The sequence below is a fragment of the Mobula hypostoma genome, chromosome 9, assembly GCF_963921235.1.
Source record: "Mobula hypostoma chromosome 9, sMobHyp1.1, whole genome shotgun sequence".
NCBI lineage: Eukaryota > Metazoa > Chordata > Chondrichthyes > Myliobatiformes > Myliobatidae > Mobula > Mobula hypostoma.
The window spans coordinates 36,250,499-36,266,869 of NC_086105.1; the positions used below are offsets into that span (position 1 = coordinate 36,250,499).

Below are 16,371 nucleotides of genomic sequence, written 5' to 3' on the forward strand. Positions count from 1 at the left end.
GGCTGGTCACCAACCCAGCATGGCCACCGTGCTACATCACCTCTGGCGTCTCCTCTCCCAGACTTCTGCAAAAGGCCAACCCATGGCTTGAGGCCTAGTCCTTGCTATAACCGAACCACAAAGCTCCCCTGCCATCTGTCTCGCTAATAAAAAGGGAAAAGGACTTGCAGTACTTTGCATTTTCAGTAAGCAACCATGCACGCACTGACTCCGATGTCTTCCTGTGGCAGGCAGTAACACGGTCCACACCAATTCCAGCTCCTACAGCTCTCCGCCAATGAGCAGCTCGCTGATGCGGTAGATCTACAGTACTCGAATTTCTTAATGTCCAGCATTGTCTTGCGATTGTAAAAAAGACAAAAGCACCTTTGGTTGACCTCGGAGAGACAGCTGCATCTGAACATGCCGCCATCTCCCCTGCCCTTTTCCTATATGTAGCCCTGCAAATCATCAACATTTCCCATACCATTAACTATCATCGCTCATCTTAAACAGTGTCCAATATGCTTCACTCCCCCACCCCCCAAATACTCATTCAGGTGGGGCATGGTGGTGACTGGAGAACCGTTGTATCCAGTCTCTGGATATAATTTGGAAAAGTGCTGGTGGAACCCTGACTGCAAAAAAAACAGAACACCAAACCAGCATTGACTCCCACTTCAATGAGGAATTCTGTGCTGTTTATCCATGCAACTGAAACGATGCCAGCTAATTTGCTTCCTTCTATAATTTGCTGCCGTAGAATCATAGAATCGTACTGCATGGAAAGAGGCCATCAGTTCAACTCAGCCACACTGACCAGTGGGCACATTCCACATTAATCCCATTACCCTGTACTCAGTGCAGAACACTCTCTGCTTAGGCAGTTCTAGAGGTTGACTAGACACTTCTTAAATGCTGTCAATGACGCTCTTAGGCAGTTCATTCTGGGTACTCACCACTCTGTAGGTGAAGGTCGTCCCCCTCAAAATCCCTCTGAAATGTTTCTCTCTTGCTCTAATCCTATGTCCCCTAGTTTTACATACCCCTGATCTGGGGAAAGTTTCCTGCAGTCTATGTTTTTAATACTCCACATAATTTTATCTAACTCAGTCAAAGTTTCTATACCTGGTAACCCCCTCCACTCCAAGGAGAACAGGCATATCTGCTCCATGCTCTCCTCACAACTGATCTATGCCACCCCACGTAGAATCCCCTTTCTCATTTCCAGTGCTGTCACACCCTTTCTTTGGCATGATGGACCAGAACTGCACAAAGTACACCAGCTGAGGTCTGACCAAGGTTTTATAAAGTTGGGACATTACCTCCCTAGTTCTGTATTCAATGCCTCAGAAAATGAAGACCCGTATCCCATGTATTCCTAACCACATTATCTGCATGTTTTACTGCCTTCAATTACTTATTCTTGTACTCCAAGACATGTTGTCATTCTCCAACTAGTCCCAGTCATTCCAAGTGATCATAAATCCCTTGTGTTCCTCAATACGCCATAAACCCCTGCAATTCATTATGCATGTGTGAGCCTCATTAGACCTTCCAAAATTTACATTTATCACATTTATTTGGATTAAACTCCATCTGCCATTCTTTTAGCCATTTCTCCAACACGTTGATATCTCTCTGCAACTTTAGACTACCTTCCCCATTATCAACCCTGCCAAACTTTGTTTCATCCATGAACCTGCCTCTGACATTCATGTCCAAGTCATTCATATATATTACAACCAGCAAGGCTCCCAGCACCAATGCTTGTGTAACAAATCACAAGTAGCCAATTGCAAAAACTACCCTCTACCATCAACCTCTGTCTCCCATTGTCAAGACAATTTTTTTGGATTAGATTATGAGGACACGCAGTCCTCTTTTATTGTCATTTAGTAATGCATGCATTAAGAAACGATACAATGTTCCTCCATAATGATATCACAGAAACACAAGACAAACCGACTGAAAAACTGACAAAAACCACATAATTATAACATATAGTTACAACAGTGCAAAGCAATACCGTAATTTGATGAAGAACAGACCATGAGCATGGTAAAAAAAAGTCTCAAAGTCTCTCGAAAGTCCCGTCATCTCATGCAGATGGTAGAAGGAAGGAAAAAAACTCTTCCTGCCATGAGCTTCCAGCACCGCAAACTTGCCGATGCAGCATCCTGGAAGCACCCAACCACAGCCAACTCTTGAGTCTGTCCGAAAACTTCAAACCTCCGACCAGCCCTCTGACACCGAGCACCAAGCCCTATCTCTGTCGAGCGCTTTGACCCCGGCCCCGGCAACAGGCAATAGGCAAAGCCGAGGATTTGGGGCCTTCCCCTCCGGAGATTCTCGACTGCACAGTAGCAGCAGCAGTGAAGCAGGCATTTCAGAAGTTTCTCCAGGTGTTCCTCCATGCTTCTCACGTCTGTCTCCATCAAATCAGGACTGTGCACGGCCCCTAGTTAACACATACGATATCATTCGGTGCGGCCGCGTGTGCTGCGTCACGTTGCCATCTTCTCCTTTGGATTCAGTTTGCTAATTTGCCTCAGATCACACAGCTCCTCGTCTCCAATGTGATGCCTTCACAACGTTCATGTAAATCACATCTACTGCCCAACCTTCATCTATGCACTTTATTGCCTCTGCAAAGAACTCAATCAAGTTGGTCAGACAGGATCTGCTCTTAACAAAGACATGTTGTCACTTTCCAATTAGCCTCAGTCTTTCCAAGTGATGATAAATCCACTTTTAAGGATTTTTTTCCTAGTACCTTCCCTGTCACTGACATTTGGTTCACTGATCTATAATTATCACATTTTCCCCGTTGCCTTTTCTGAAATGGGGAACCTCTCTGCCGTCATCCGGTCATGTTGTTTGGTCCTGCCGCTGTCGGGCTATACCAGCACACTCACCGTCTAATTCAAATAGTTTAATGGCATCACCCAAAGAGGGCTGCTCAACGTAAACACAGGTTTGTGCTGGGGTAGAGCTTTAACCAACAATTACAGTTAATGTGACATGAACATTGTAGTTACCAGAGAGAACTGAGTTAAATGCAGTTGCTTTTTTCCCAGGTACAAATCCAAACAGAACCATTTGGGTATATTAAGCTTTTGGAGCTGGAATGTGCAACTCAAAGTTTCACTATTTCCATTCTGTGGTGAAGCATAGCACCCACGTGGCACCAAGACATGCTGAGGGTTAGAGTCCAGATTCACTTTCCATATTCTGCAGAGTCGCCTGAGTTCTGGCAGTGCAATAGTGGTGACTGCAAAGCAGAATCTCACTTGGTTAGGATAATTCAGCCATGGTCAAACAAACTGCTCACAGCTGCTAGTACTTCATCCCATATGAAATGTTGTTACTTGAAACAAGCTGCAGTAAAATCCGCACAGACCAAAGCAAGGGCCAGGGCTCTCTCTGGTCTAAACTACTCAGTGCTACGCTGCACAATGAAAAAAATAAATGGCTGAATGGGATTAGACATTCTTGCTACTATCCTGCACTGAGATTTGACAATATAAATAGGGATTGTCACTGATATCTTGCTCCAAATTACATCACCATGACCTACGCAGAAAATCAATATGGAATATTTTCAAATAACTAGAAATTAGAAAATTAACGCGCATTTCTTTCGTTAATTTACAGGACCATCATGAACAATGAGCAGGCTGCAAATGGTTTTGGGACACCAATAAATGAAGTAATGACTCATATTTATGGTATTACTTGACTGATTTAGCTCTATCATTTCTGCATATTGTTTGTAAACTGAGCATTCTCCTTCCAGGTGCTGTTAAAGAACATTCCAAGGCAGCCAAAAGAAAACACTAACAATGTAGTGGAATTTCTGCAGAAGGGGAGCTGTACTAACACTGTCTCAGGCCCTGATGAGGCCACACTATGGGATGCGCGTTTCAATATTATAAAATTATAAGAGAAGGTAAAAAGGTGAATAGGATAAATTCACCAATGTTTTCACTTGTAGTGGGCGCCTCAGTAGTGTAACCGTTAACACAACACTATTACAGCTCAGGGCATTCTCGAATTCTGAGTTCAATTCCGGCGCCATTCTGTAAGGAGTCTTCCCTGTGGAATACGTGGGTTTTCCCAGGTGCCCTGGTTTCCTCCCATAGTCCAAAGACGTAATGGGGAGGTTAATTGGTCATCGGAAATTGTCCCATGATTAGGTTAGGGTTCATCAGGGTTGAGGGGTTGCTGGGGCAGCATGGTTCAAAGGGCCAGAGAGGCCTACTTCACACTGTATCACTAAATAAATTAATAAAATAAATAAACCCAGAGCTCATAAATGTAAACTGGTAAGGATTTCAAGGAAAATGTCCTTTATCCAAAGAATGTTAAGTGCATGACTCACTATGCCAAGGGGTAATTGGGAAGAATCATATTACAGAAAGAAGAAACAATATGGATGAGATAAAGAAAGGCAAGACAGAACTGTGGAATACAAATACTGACATAAACTAAATAGGGTGAATGGCCTCTGCAATACTTTGTAATAGTGGAATATATGATTTGAATTTTCTAATATCATAAACATTCAAGGAAAGTGACCCTTTAAGTCAGTCTGAACATGCCCCTTTAGAATTTGTGGTTGAGTTCTCAAAACACAGTTGGAGATTAGTGCCTGCTGGCCAGCCAATTAGACCACTGGAATAAATTATCTACACCTATGGGAAAATACTGTCACAGCCCTGAACAAACCAATGAATCGATGGGCATGAAAGGTCTGAAGTGTTTAAAACCGGTTTTGCCACATTTATTTCAAACAAGATTACCTTGGCTTGCTTTAAATCTAACAAGGAAGTAGAAATTTGAAACAATGCCTTGCAATGTGCAAACTGACTGGCTCCACTCCCAGGGAAACTTTGATCTTGTTCAGGCTTCAGTGCTCCAGACCAGAAAGACCACATTGGTGGTGCACTACACTGTATCAATATATTTGCAACCCACCCCTTCCCTCTCAGACTTTCTTGCTCTGTTCTGGGTGAATACATCATCTACACCCCCCTAAATTTCCACCCCTACTTCTTATCATACTAAATAACCATGGATCTTACAGCTGCTCTGCTATGAAACAGGACTGAAAACAGTAGCCAGATAAGGAGCCCCCACCTTTCCAGTACAACATCTTTTGAGCTCTTCCTGGGCATCCAGGATTAGACCAACTGCTTGAACCTAGTTTCTGGCTTGCTTTCTTCTCCCTTCAATACTCTAACCCCATTCTTCAGTTGGTGATAGCGTATGTCAGGTTTCAAAGGGGGACCAGACAAAAGTTACTGGAATAAGAATGAATCAATGTCACTTTCACCTTGACACAGTTCAATGTGAAGCTAGTTTTTAAAAAAAACAACAGGAAACAAAAGATCCTTTTAACACACTGGATCTCAGCACTGCCACTCTGCCACACTGATTTAAAGCCACTGTCATAATTTTTCGCCACAGTAAATCTAAAGTACCATATTAAATTCTGTACATAACATCGAAATTCTTTTCAGAGGCCATTTCACTGCACACTCAATTCACTTGTTAAAAATGGGTGTTTACATTTCGAGAGGACAAAAGTATTCTGAATTTTGTAATGCCAGAGTAAACTGCGCCAACACATTCAAATTAACCACAAATTAGAGGTATGTACCTCGGGAAAGATTCATTGGGATTAGCATCTGGGTAAATGGGATGAATGTGCTCCTGATATGCAGCATTTCTGTCTGTCATGTTGCGGTTGGTTTTAAAATGTAAAGAAGGCTGATGAAGGTGGGATTTAAATAAAGGTGCAACTTAACATTTGGGACCAGCTGCAAAGAGAGTTAGGCATGCACGTTAGGCATTTGTGCATGCTACTGGCATTCATGACTCACCTTCCTGCAACCATTCATCAAAACCCTCTGTGACAAAGAGAACAATCCTGCTGAGAGCCTTTTTAAGTAGGTTGGATTAATTTGACCCAGAGCATCAGTTACTAAAACACCCACAATCCTGAAATACGGTGGATTCCATTTAATTGGGTCATCGGTTAATCAGTGCAACCACTTATTTGAGGCAACTTTTAAAGAGCAAAGATGTAATGCTGAGGCTTTATAAGGCACTGGTGAGACCTCACCTTGAGTATTGTGAACAGCTTTGGGCTCCTCATCTTCGAAAAGATATGCTGGTATTGGAGAGGGTCCAGAGGATGTTCACAAGGACGATTCCAGGAATGAAAGGGTTATCATACAAGGAACGTTTGATGGCTCTGGTTTTGTACTCATTGGAATTCAGAAGGATGAGAGGGGATCTTATTGAAACCCTTCAAATGTTGAAAGGCCTAGACAGAGTAGATGCGGAAAGGATGTTTCCCATGGTGGGAGAGTGTAGGACAAGAGGGCACAGCCTCAGAATGGAGGGGCGCCCTTTCAAAACAGCGATGCGGAGAAATTTCTTTAACCAAAGGGTGGTGAATTGGTGGAATTTTTTGCCACATGCAGCTGTGGAAGCCAGGTCATTGGAAGTATTTAAGGCAGAGATTGATAGGTTCTTGACTGGACATGGCATCAAAGGTTATGGGGAGAAGGATGGGAACTGGGGTTGAGGAAGAGATAGAAAAAAACGATCAGCCATGATTGAATGGCTGAGCAGACTCGATGGGCCAGATGGCCTAATTAAAATAGCCGGCATTCCCTTTGTTTATTTGGGACACTATACCACTAAACTGGGACAGAAAACTATTGCCAAGCAGTTTCTAACTGGCATTAGCCATGTGCATTTGTGTGTCCATTAGACACTACGGCATGCTTAGAGAAGACTGTTTTTAAATAATGACAATTGGTCATATTTGTGTTAAAAATCAGCAATTTTTGTCACTGATATTTGGTGAGAATTAAGCATTAAGACAATTCAGAACTGTTTTGCTCACTACAGTTTCAAGCATTAGGGCTTGGAGATGCCAGAAACAGCAATGAGTGAAAGTAAAACAATCTCACTGCTTCAACAAGTTAGAAACTACAAATAATTTTAAGGTATCAACAATAATCTTGAATGTTACAATGAAAAGGAAGATTTGCAGGATGCAATTATCAAAAGCATTGTTTGAAGGCAGTCTGTTATCTGCACTAGATATCTACGTGTATTTTATTCATTTACAGTCAATCAAAAGAACACAGCAATGTACAATGGGTGAATTCTATTAGGAACTAATACACAGTTTTATATCAGAGAATCAGAGTGGACAGCTATGTGTGGAGCCAAAAGAGATGGCGGAGATTCTGAACAATTTCTTTTCTTCGGTATTCACTAAGGAGAAGGATATTGAATTGTGCAAGATAAGGGAAACAGGTAGGGAAGCTATGAAAACTATGATGATTAAAGAAGAGGAAGTACTGGAGCTTTTATGGAATATAAAAGTGGATAAGTCTCTAGGTCCTGACAGGATATTCCCTAGGACCTTGAGGGAAGTTAGTGTAGAAATAGCAGGGGCTCTGACAGAAATATTTCAAATGTCATTAAAAACGGGGATGGTGCCGGAGGATTGGCGTATTGCTCATGTTGTTCCATTGTTTAAAAAGGGTTCTAAGAGTAAACCTAACAATTATTGACCTGTGAGTTTGATGTTAGTGGTGGGTAAATTAATGGAAAGTATTCTTAGAGATGGTATATATAATTATCTGGATAGACAGGGTCTGATTAGGAGCAATCAACATGGATTTATGCGTGGAAGGTCATGTTTGACAAATCTTATTGAATTTTTTGAAGAGGTTACTAGGAAAGTTGACGAGGGTAAAGCAGTAGATGTTGTCTATATGGACTTCGGTAAGGCCTTTGACAAGGTTCCACATGGAAGGTTGGTTAGGAAGGTTCTATCATTAGGTATTAATATTGAAGCAGTAAAATAGATTCAGCAGTGGCTGGATGGGAGATGCCAGAGAATGGTGGTGGATAACTGTTTGTCAGATTGGAGGCTGGTGACTAGTGGTGTGCCTCAGGGATCTGTACTGGGTGCAATGTTGTTTGTCATATACATTAATGATCTGGATGATGGGGTGGTAAATTGAATGAGTAAGTATGCAAATGATACTAAGATGGGTGGAGTTGTGGATAATGAAGTAGGTTTTCAAAGCTTGCAGAGAGATTTAGGCCAGTTAGAAGAGTGGGCTGAAAGACGGCAGATGGAGTTTAATGCTAATAAACGTGAGGTGCTACATTTTGGTAGGACTAATCAAAATAGGACATACATGGTAAATGGTAGGGCTTTGAAGAATGCAGTAGAACAGAGGGATCTAAGAATAATGGTACATAGTTCCCTGAAGGTGGAATCTCATGTGGATAGGGTGGTGAAGAAAGCTTTTGGTAGGCTGGCCTTTATAAATCAGAGCATTGAGTATAGGAGTTGGGATGTAATGTTGAAATTGTACAAGGCATTGGTAAGGCCAAATTTGGAGTATTGTGTACAGTTTTGCTCACCGAATTAGAGGAAAGATGTCAACAAAATAGAGAGAGTACAGAGAAGATTTACTGGAATGTTACCTGGGTTTCATCACCTAAGATACAGAGAAAGGTTGAACAAGTTGGGTCTTTATTCTTTGGAACGTAGAACGTTGAGGGAGGACTTGATAGAGGTATTTAAAATTATGAGGGGGATAGATAGAGTTGATGTGGATAGGCTTTTTCCATTGAGAGTGGGGGAGATTCAAACAAGAGGACATGAGTTGAGAATGAAAGGGCAAAAGTTTAGGGGTAACATGAGGGGGAACTTCTTTACTCAGAGAGTGGTAGCTGTGTGGAACGAGCTTCCAGCAGAAGTGGTTGAGGCAGGTTCGATATTGTCGTTTAAAGTTAAATTGGATAGCTATATGGACAGGAAAGGAATGGAGGGTTATGGGCAAGTTGGTGGGACTAGGTGAGAGTAAGAGTTCGGCATGGACGAGAAGGGCCGAGATGGCCTGTTTCCATGCTGTAATTGTTATATGGTTATATTACTGTTTGGTAGTGTTCTGAGTTGTTTGGTATTTCATTTAAGTACATCGTTTGTTAATCACTTAAATGGTAGTTTGGCCTTCTTTTTACATACCTTTTTAACCATTTCCAAGAAACTTGGACTAATTGAGGCAGATGCTTAATTGAGCCAAAATGTATTGATCCCATAGTGTCCCAATTAACCAGAGTCCACTATAGAACCCTCAGAAGGAGTAAATTGAATCGAGGGTACCTACACACAGAGCAAATTGTCACAAAGAGAGACTGAGAAAGATATCTTAATAAAAGAAAAATTTTCACACGGGGATGGCTTAGGAGGAGAAAAGTGGATATTTTAAAAAGGTAGGATAAATATGTGTTAGTTTATAGAATTGAAAGCATTCAAAGCAAAACCAAGCGACATGTATGATGAAAAATTTTCTGTCCCAGATGAGCTCAATGCCTTTAATACGGTCACTTTGACCATGGAGGGACCCTCATAAACTCCCACAGCCCCTGGGACACTGCAATTACTGTCTCTGAGGCTAATGTGAGAGCATCCTTCAGGAGGGTAAACCGATAGAAAGCATCTGACCCAGACAGTGTACCTGGATCAGTACTGAAGCCCTGTGCTAATCAACTGGCTGGAGTGTTTATGGACATTGTTATCCTCTTGCTTCAGCAACCTGAAGTACCCATCTGCTTCAAGCAGACTTCAATCATACCAGTGCCCAAGAAGAACATGGTAACTTGCCTCAATGACTACCGTCCAGTAGCACTTACATCCACTGTGATGAAGTGCTTTGAGAGGTTAGTGATGAAGCATATCAACTCCTGTCTGAGGAGTGACTTGGATCTGCTCCAATTTGCCTACTGTTACAAGAAGTCAACATCAGATGCCATTTCATTGGCTCTTAACTCAGCCCTGGAATATCTGGACTGTGAAGATGCATATATCAGGATGCTCTTCATTGACTACAACTCAGCATTCATAGTCATAGTAGTCATAGTCATACTTTATTGATCCCGGGGGAAAATTGGTTTTCATTACATTCAATACTACAATCCCCTTAAAATCAATCAGTAAGCTCTAAAACATAGGCTTCAATTCTTCCTTGTGCAACTGGATCCTCAATTTCCTTACTTGCAGACCTCAGTCAGTTCGAATTGGCAACAACATCTTCTCCATCATAGGTGCACCGCAAGCTGCGCGCTTAGCCCCCTGCTCTACTCACTTTATATTTATGATTGTGAGGTTAATTACAGCTCCAACACTATATTTAAGTTTGTTGATGACAGCACTGTTGGCCGAATCAAATGTGATGATGAACCAACATGTAGGAGGGAGATTGAATGGTGCCATAAGAACCTCTCACTCAATGTCAGCAAAACCAAAGAGCTGATTATTGGCTACAGGAGGAAGAACCTGGAAGTCCATGAGCCAGTCCCCATTCTGGGATTGGAGGTGAGAGGGTAAGTAAATTCCTTGGTGTTATCATTTCAGAGGATCTGCCCGGGACCAGCACATAAATGCTATTACAAACAAGCACAGCAGTGCCTCTCCTTTCTTAAAAGTTTACACAGATTTGCCATGTCATCTAAAACTTTGACAAACATCTAAATGCACAGTAGAAGGTATCCTGATTAGTTGCATCACAGCCTGGTATAGAAACAGCAATGCCCAAGAACAGAAAGGTAGTGGAAACAGCCCAGTCCATCATTGGTAAAGCCCTCCCCACCACTGAGCACTACAAGGAGCGTTGCCAAAAGAAAGCAGCATCTGACATCAAGGACCCCCACCATACAGGCCATGCTCTCTTCTCACTGCTGCTTACAGCAAGGAAGTACAGGAGCCCAAGGTCCTACACTACCAGGTTCAGGAGCGGTCATTTACCCTTCTACCATCAGGCTCCTGAACCAGTGTGGATAACTTCACTCAACTCAACACTGAACTGATTTGACAACTTGAAAAATGGACTCTCTTTCAAGGACTCTGCACTCATGTTCTCGATATTATTTATTTATTTGTTTATTTATTTATTTGTTTGTTTATTTATTTATTTATTTGGGGGGGTTGTATTTGCACAGTCTGTCTTCTTTTGCACATTGACTGTCTGTCTTTGTGTGTTGTTTTTCATTGATTCTATTGCATTTCTTTGTTCCTGTGAATGCCTGCAAGAAAATGAGTCTCAGAGCAGTATATGGTGTCATATACCTACTTTGATAATAAATTTACTTTGAACTTTGGTCCACTTCACAACCAGTCACCTGCAGTACCACAAGGCTATATTGTGTCCAACCCCTTCGGGTAGCTCTGAAAGCACTAATGAAAACAACAGCTTTTGTTAGAGTTTGTTTGCTGACCTTACATTTTATGCAGCTTACATTTATCAAAGAATATTGCCTCAGAGCACTTCACAAAGCAGTGGCAGTAGGTGGGTGGGGGAGAGACCAAAGGTTTAAGACCATAGACCATAATACATAGGTGCAGAATTGGACAATTCGGCCCATCAAGTTTGCTCCAGCATTCAATTATGATTGATTTATTTTCCCTCTCAGCACCATTCTCCTGCATCAATTCTGTGCAAGTTAGAAACCCAATCTTAGTCACCTCTTGTGGGTTTTATCCATAGTTTAACTTTACGATTTCAATTATACTTTTGTCAGAGCACCCAAAATAGAGAAAATAGATCAGTATTCCTGAGCGAAGGTACATTGTGCAAAAAAACTTGAGGATTTTGTGCATGTTGTTGTATGTTGGGCAACACAATGCTTACAATACCTTGGGCCACAATATATTGTGACATTCCTCAAAACCAGTGCACAGCCTTCGACCTCACCCATTATTCCGCCACTTCAAAGTGTAACTAGGTAGTGAACACTGAGTCATTTAACGATGGCTGGATAATCCATTCAGGCAGAACTCATCCCTCATGTCATAGAATGAAAAGAGACTCCATGCTTTTCTATAATTGCTTTCATTTATTGTAGAAACTATTGATAAGTTTAGATTGTTGCAAAAATTAGCATGTTGCAATGATAGTACTGCATCATAATACTTTATAGTGGTAATTGGGGTTTCAATCCACATTATGTCATAATGCCCCGATGTATGATTCAGTATTGTGCTCAAAGTTGAATTTCCATATTAATATCATGGTTGAGGGATACATTCAAGCTAGGACAGGGAGGATGTCAGACATATGATTGGCACAGGATGACTTGTGCAACAACAGAAAGAAAGGTTGGAGTGAATACCATGCAAAATATTGATAGGATCTGCTCACAGAAAGAGCAGCATCTAATTACCAGTAATCGACGAGTTAAGGATGATCCCTTTTTAATCAACACTGAAACAAGTCTGAACACTCAGTGTTTCAGTGTGAGCAATCGTTGCTGCTGAGGAGCCATGAATGATCATGACATACATTACACACCATTTAGCATCACTGTGTGTGTCCCATTTGCAAAGAGGACTCGGAACAATTTTCCAGAATTTGATATCTGCACAAAAAGAGATCCTGTTTAGCAAGCAGGTACAGTTATTCTGCATTGTGCTTAAAAGCATATGTACCATACTAAAGAATATCTAGACCACCTATTTTATCATAATACTGAATACATTACTATTCTGCAGTTTTCTGTAAGGTATTGTATATTCAGTACAGTACTGCAGTACTTGCACAATCCTGTACTAATCCTGTTGTTCTTGCAGAAATAGCACCATTGGATATTATATGTAACAATCTATTGCCCCACAAAAGGCACAAGAGGAAAAAAGATAATGCTGCATTCTCTCTCAGTATTTATTTTCCACATTATAGCACAGAACAAAACTTGAGTTTAACCCAATACTTATTTAATAGTGTGTCCACTAAGTGTCCACCAAGCTGACACTTGGCAGCTTCATTTGTAAACACACTGTGAGCTTATAGAATCATATAGTATTGAAACAGACCCTTCAGCCCAGCTGGCTGATACTAACCACGATGCCCATCCAAATTGCTGGAGGAACTCATCAGGCCAGATATCATCTATGGAAAGGAGTAAACAGTCAACAGTTCAAGAGTCCTGATGGAGGGTCTCAGGCGCGAAAAGTCAACTGTTTAATCTTTTCCATAGATGCTGCCGGCCTGCTGAATTCCTCCAGCAATTTGTTGCTTTAGATTTCCAGTGTCTACAGATTTTCTCATAGTTAAGATACCGATCCAAGCTAGTCCCACTTGTCAGTGTTCGGTCTGTACCTTAATAAAGCTTTCCTATCCATGTACCTGTTCAACTCTCTTTTTAAAAGTTGTTATTGTACCTGCCTCAACCATTTTCTCTGAAAGCTAATTTCATATACAGGCACCATGGCAGGATAGTGGTTAGTGCGACACTATTACAGCTCAGGGCATTCCAGAGTTCCAAGTTCAACTTCGAGGCTGTTCTGTAAGAAGTCTCAGCATGTTCTCCCTGTGGGTTTTCTCTGGGACCTCCAGTTTCCTCTCACAGTCCAAAGTTGAACCAGGTAGGTTAACTGGCCGTTGTATATTGTCCGAGATTAGATTAAGGTTAATCGGGTTTTTCAGGGGTTACTAGGGTGGTGTGGATCGAAGAGGCCTGCTCCGTGTTGTATCGCTCAATAAATAAACAAACATACCACCCTCTGTGTAAAAACAGTTGCACATCAAGTTCCGACTTAATATTTCCCCAACTCTGTGTTCACCCTATCTCTCATGATTTTACATAGTTCTACATGATCACCTCTCAGTCCCCTGCGCTCCAAGGGAAAAGTCCTAGCCTGTCCACTCTTTCCCTTTCACTCAGTCTTACAACAACATACTTGTAAATCTTTTTTGCATTCTTTCCAGTTTAGTAATCTTTCCTACAGCAAGGTGATTAAAACTCAACACAATATTCCAATTGCATATCGGCATCTTGTATACAGTAACTGCAACATAACCCTCCCAACTTCTATACTTCATGCACTGACTGATGAGGGCCACTGTGCTGGAAGCCGTCTTCAACACCTTGTCTACCTGTGGCTCCACTTTCAGGGAACCCTGTGTATTGAACCCCAAGGTCCCTCTGTTCTACAACACTTCTCACAACTGTTTACTGTGGAAGTCCTACCTTGACCACGCTTTCCAAAATGCAACACCTTACAGTTATCTGAATTAAACTCCATTTGCTGCTTTTCAGCTCAATTACCTAGCCGATCAAGACTCCCCATAATTTTTTAAATAATCTTCATTTCACTATGCCACCTACTTTATTGTCACCTGTGAACTTACTGACTTGCTGTCTTATCTTTGATATCCCTTTCATGGAAAAAAGATTCTGCCAATCTGTATCTACAAACATATGTTGCTTATAATTTTATATGACTTCTATCAGGTCACTCCTCAGCTTCCTTTACTCCAGTCCTCCTCCAACCCAGGCAAAGTCCTGGGGAATTCCCTCTACATTCTCTACAGCATAACCATATCCTTCCTATAGTGCAGTGACCACAGCTGCACACAACTCCCCAATACTGGGCTAACCAGCATTTTGAAAAGTTGCAATATAACCTCCCCACTTTTATATTTTATGTGCCTGCTTATGAAAGCAAGCATGCCTTCTTCACCAGCCTATCTTGCTGTGTTGCCACAATCCGAGAACTGCGTACTTGAATCTCAAAGGTCATTTGTTTATCATTATTCCTTGGTGCCCCAGCATTTACTGCATACGTTCTACCCCGATATGACCTCACAAAATGCATCACTTCTCACCTTGTCAGGATGATGCTCCATCTACCAATACTCTGAACAAACTTTCTATCGGATCTACATCCTGCTGTTGTCTTAGATAACCTTTCTCGCTAAACTAGAACTAGGGGCCGTTATCCAAAAATAAGGGATCAGATGTTCAGGACTGAAATGAGGGGAAATTTCTTCACTCAGGAGTGCTGAATGCTGTAATCTTAGTGGTAGTGAATATACAGAGCTCTCTCGATTAGAACACACCTCTAGAGAGCAGTGTATATAATTTCATATTATCTGCAAAGTTAATAATCGGACTTCCTACATTCACATCATGAGAAATGACCCCAGCAATAATCCCTGCAGTACACTGATCACAGACTTCTGACTCAAAAAGAATCCTTCCTCCACCTCCCATTGCCAAGCCAATATTCGAATCAATTAGCAACCAAAAGTTCAGTTCAAAAATAGACACAAAATGCTGGAAGAACTCAGCAGGCCAGGCAGCATCTATGGAAAAGAGTAAACCATCAATGGTTCCAGAGTTGTAATGAAGGGTCTCGACCCAAAGCGTCGACTGTTTACTCTTTTCCATAGATGCTGCCTAACCTGTTGAATTCTTCCTGCATTGCTTTGTATTTCTTTGATTTCCAGTATCTGCGGGTTTTCTCTCATCAGTTTAATAATCTTCATCCTTCTTTTCAAATTATTCCAATGACCTTACCCGCACACTGTCACTGTAACTTATCCCAGCCTTGCAAGACTCCAAGATATCTATTATCTTTTATTTCACACCACTTAATTGCGCCACCACTGGTAGCCATGATTTCAGCTCCCTGAGCCCTAGACTCAAGAATTCCCTTCCTAACTTCCCTATCTTTTTTCTCTCTTTTAAGGCATTCCATAAAATCTACTACTTTGACCAGTATCATTTGGTGACTACCTGAATATTTCTTTAGGTAAATTAATATTTCCCGATATTGAGTTTCATTTGATAATTCTCCTGTCTTGCTGTTATTTTCACTTACAAATGTGTTAGGGTTTCTTGTACACTGTTATAATTAACAATGATGTGGGAGTTTACAATACAAGAAATGTTGGTACCCTAAATTTGGTAGGAAGAGAAAAGATAAAATGCAGTGATCTTGCAATGTAATACACACACACACACACACACACACACACACACACGCGCGCGCACGCGCACACACACGTATGTAGATGAAGTTGATCTCCTTTCGATCTGTAACTTTCAAGTGCTAATGAGGTTAGGAACAGGAATTTTCTTTGGATTGTGTTAATAACAGAGTATTTGTTAAACAAGAAGCTGTATGGCTGGTGTGCTGAATAATCAAAAAACATGTCCAAACCTTAGCTCTGAGTTTAGTGATACACTTCTCTTGTTGGTCCTGGCATAAAGCTTTACAGAGACAGTATTTTCCAAGCTGCAGCATTTAAAATGGTAACTAAGCCTTCAAACTGCTGCAAATGCATTATTTGCGGGTTAACTGCAGGTCAATTGTTGATGGTTCACCCAGTTAACCATCACAAATTGCTATCCTTCACTCACACCATAAGCAATCCAGTATAGTGACTGATGCCTTTGCCGCACAATGCAATAATTTAATGTTTGGCCATTCAGCCCCTCAGATATACAGTATTTTGTTATTCATGGTTGACCTTATACTGCAAGAATCTTTATGTCTCCATT

At 41.3% G+C, this 16,371-nt stretch overlaps 1 protein-coding gene and 1 long non-coding RNA gene across 6 annotated transcripts in view; one reads left to right on the forward strand and one right to left on the reverse strand.

Annotated features, from left to right (window-relative positions):
• Nucleotides 1–4,636, forward strand: part of LOC134351639 (uncharacterized) — a 79,981-nt gene extending 75,345 nt beyond the window's left edge. For both annotated transcript variants that reach the window (XR_010019214.1, XR_010019213.1), the window contains one exon: nucleotides 3,637–4,636. This is a non-coding gene — a long non-coding RNA (uncharacterized LOC134351639). The remainder of the gene's footprint in view (nucleotides 1–3,636) is intronic.
• Nucleotides 1–16,371, reverse strand: part of LOC134351638 (protein Wnt-7b) — a 104,484-nt gene that overhangs the window by 60,039 nt on the left and 28,074 nt on the right. The gene's annotated exons all lie outside the window — the stretch shown is intronic.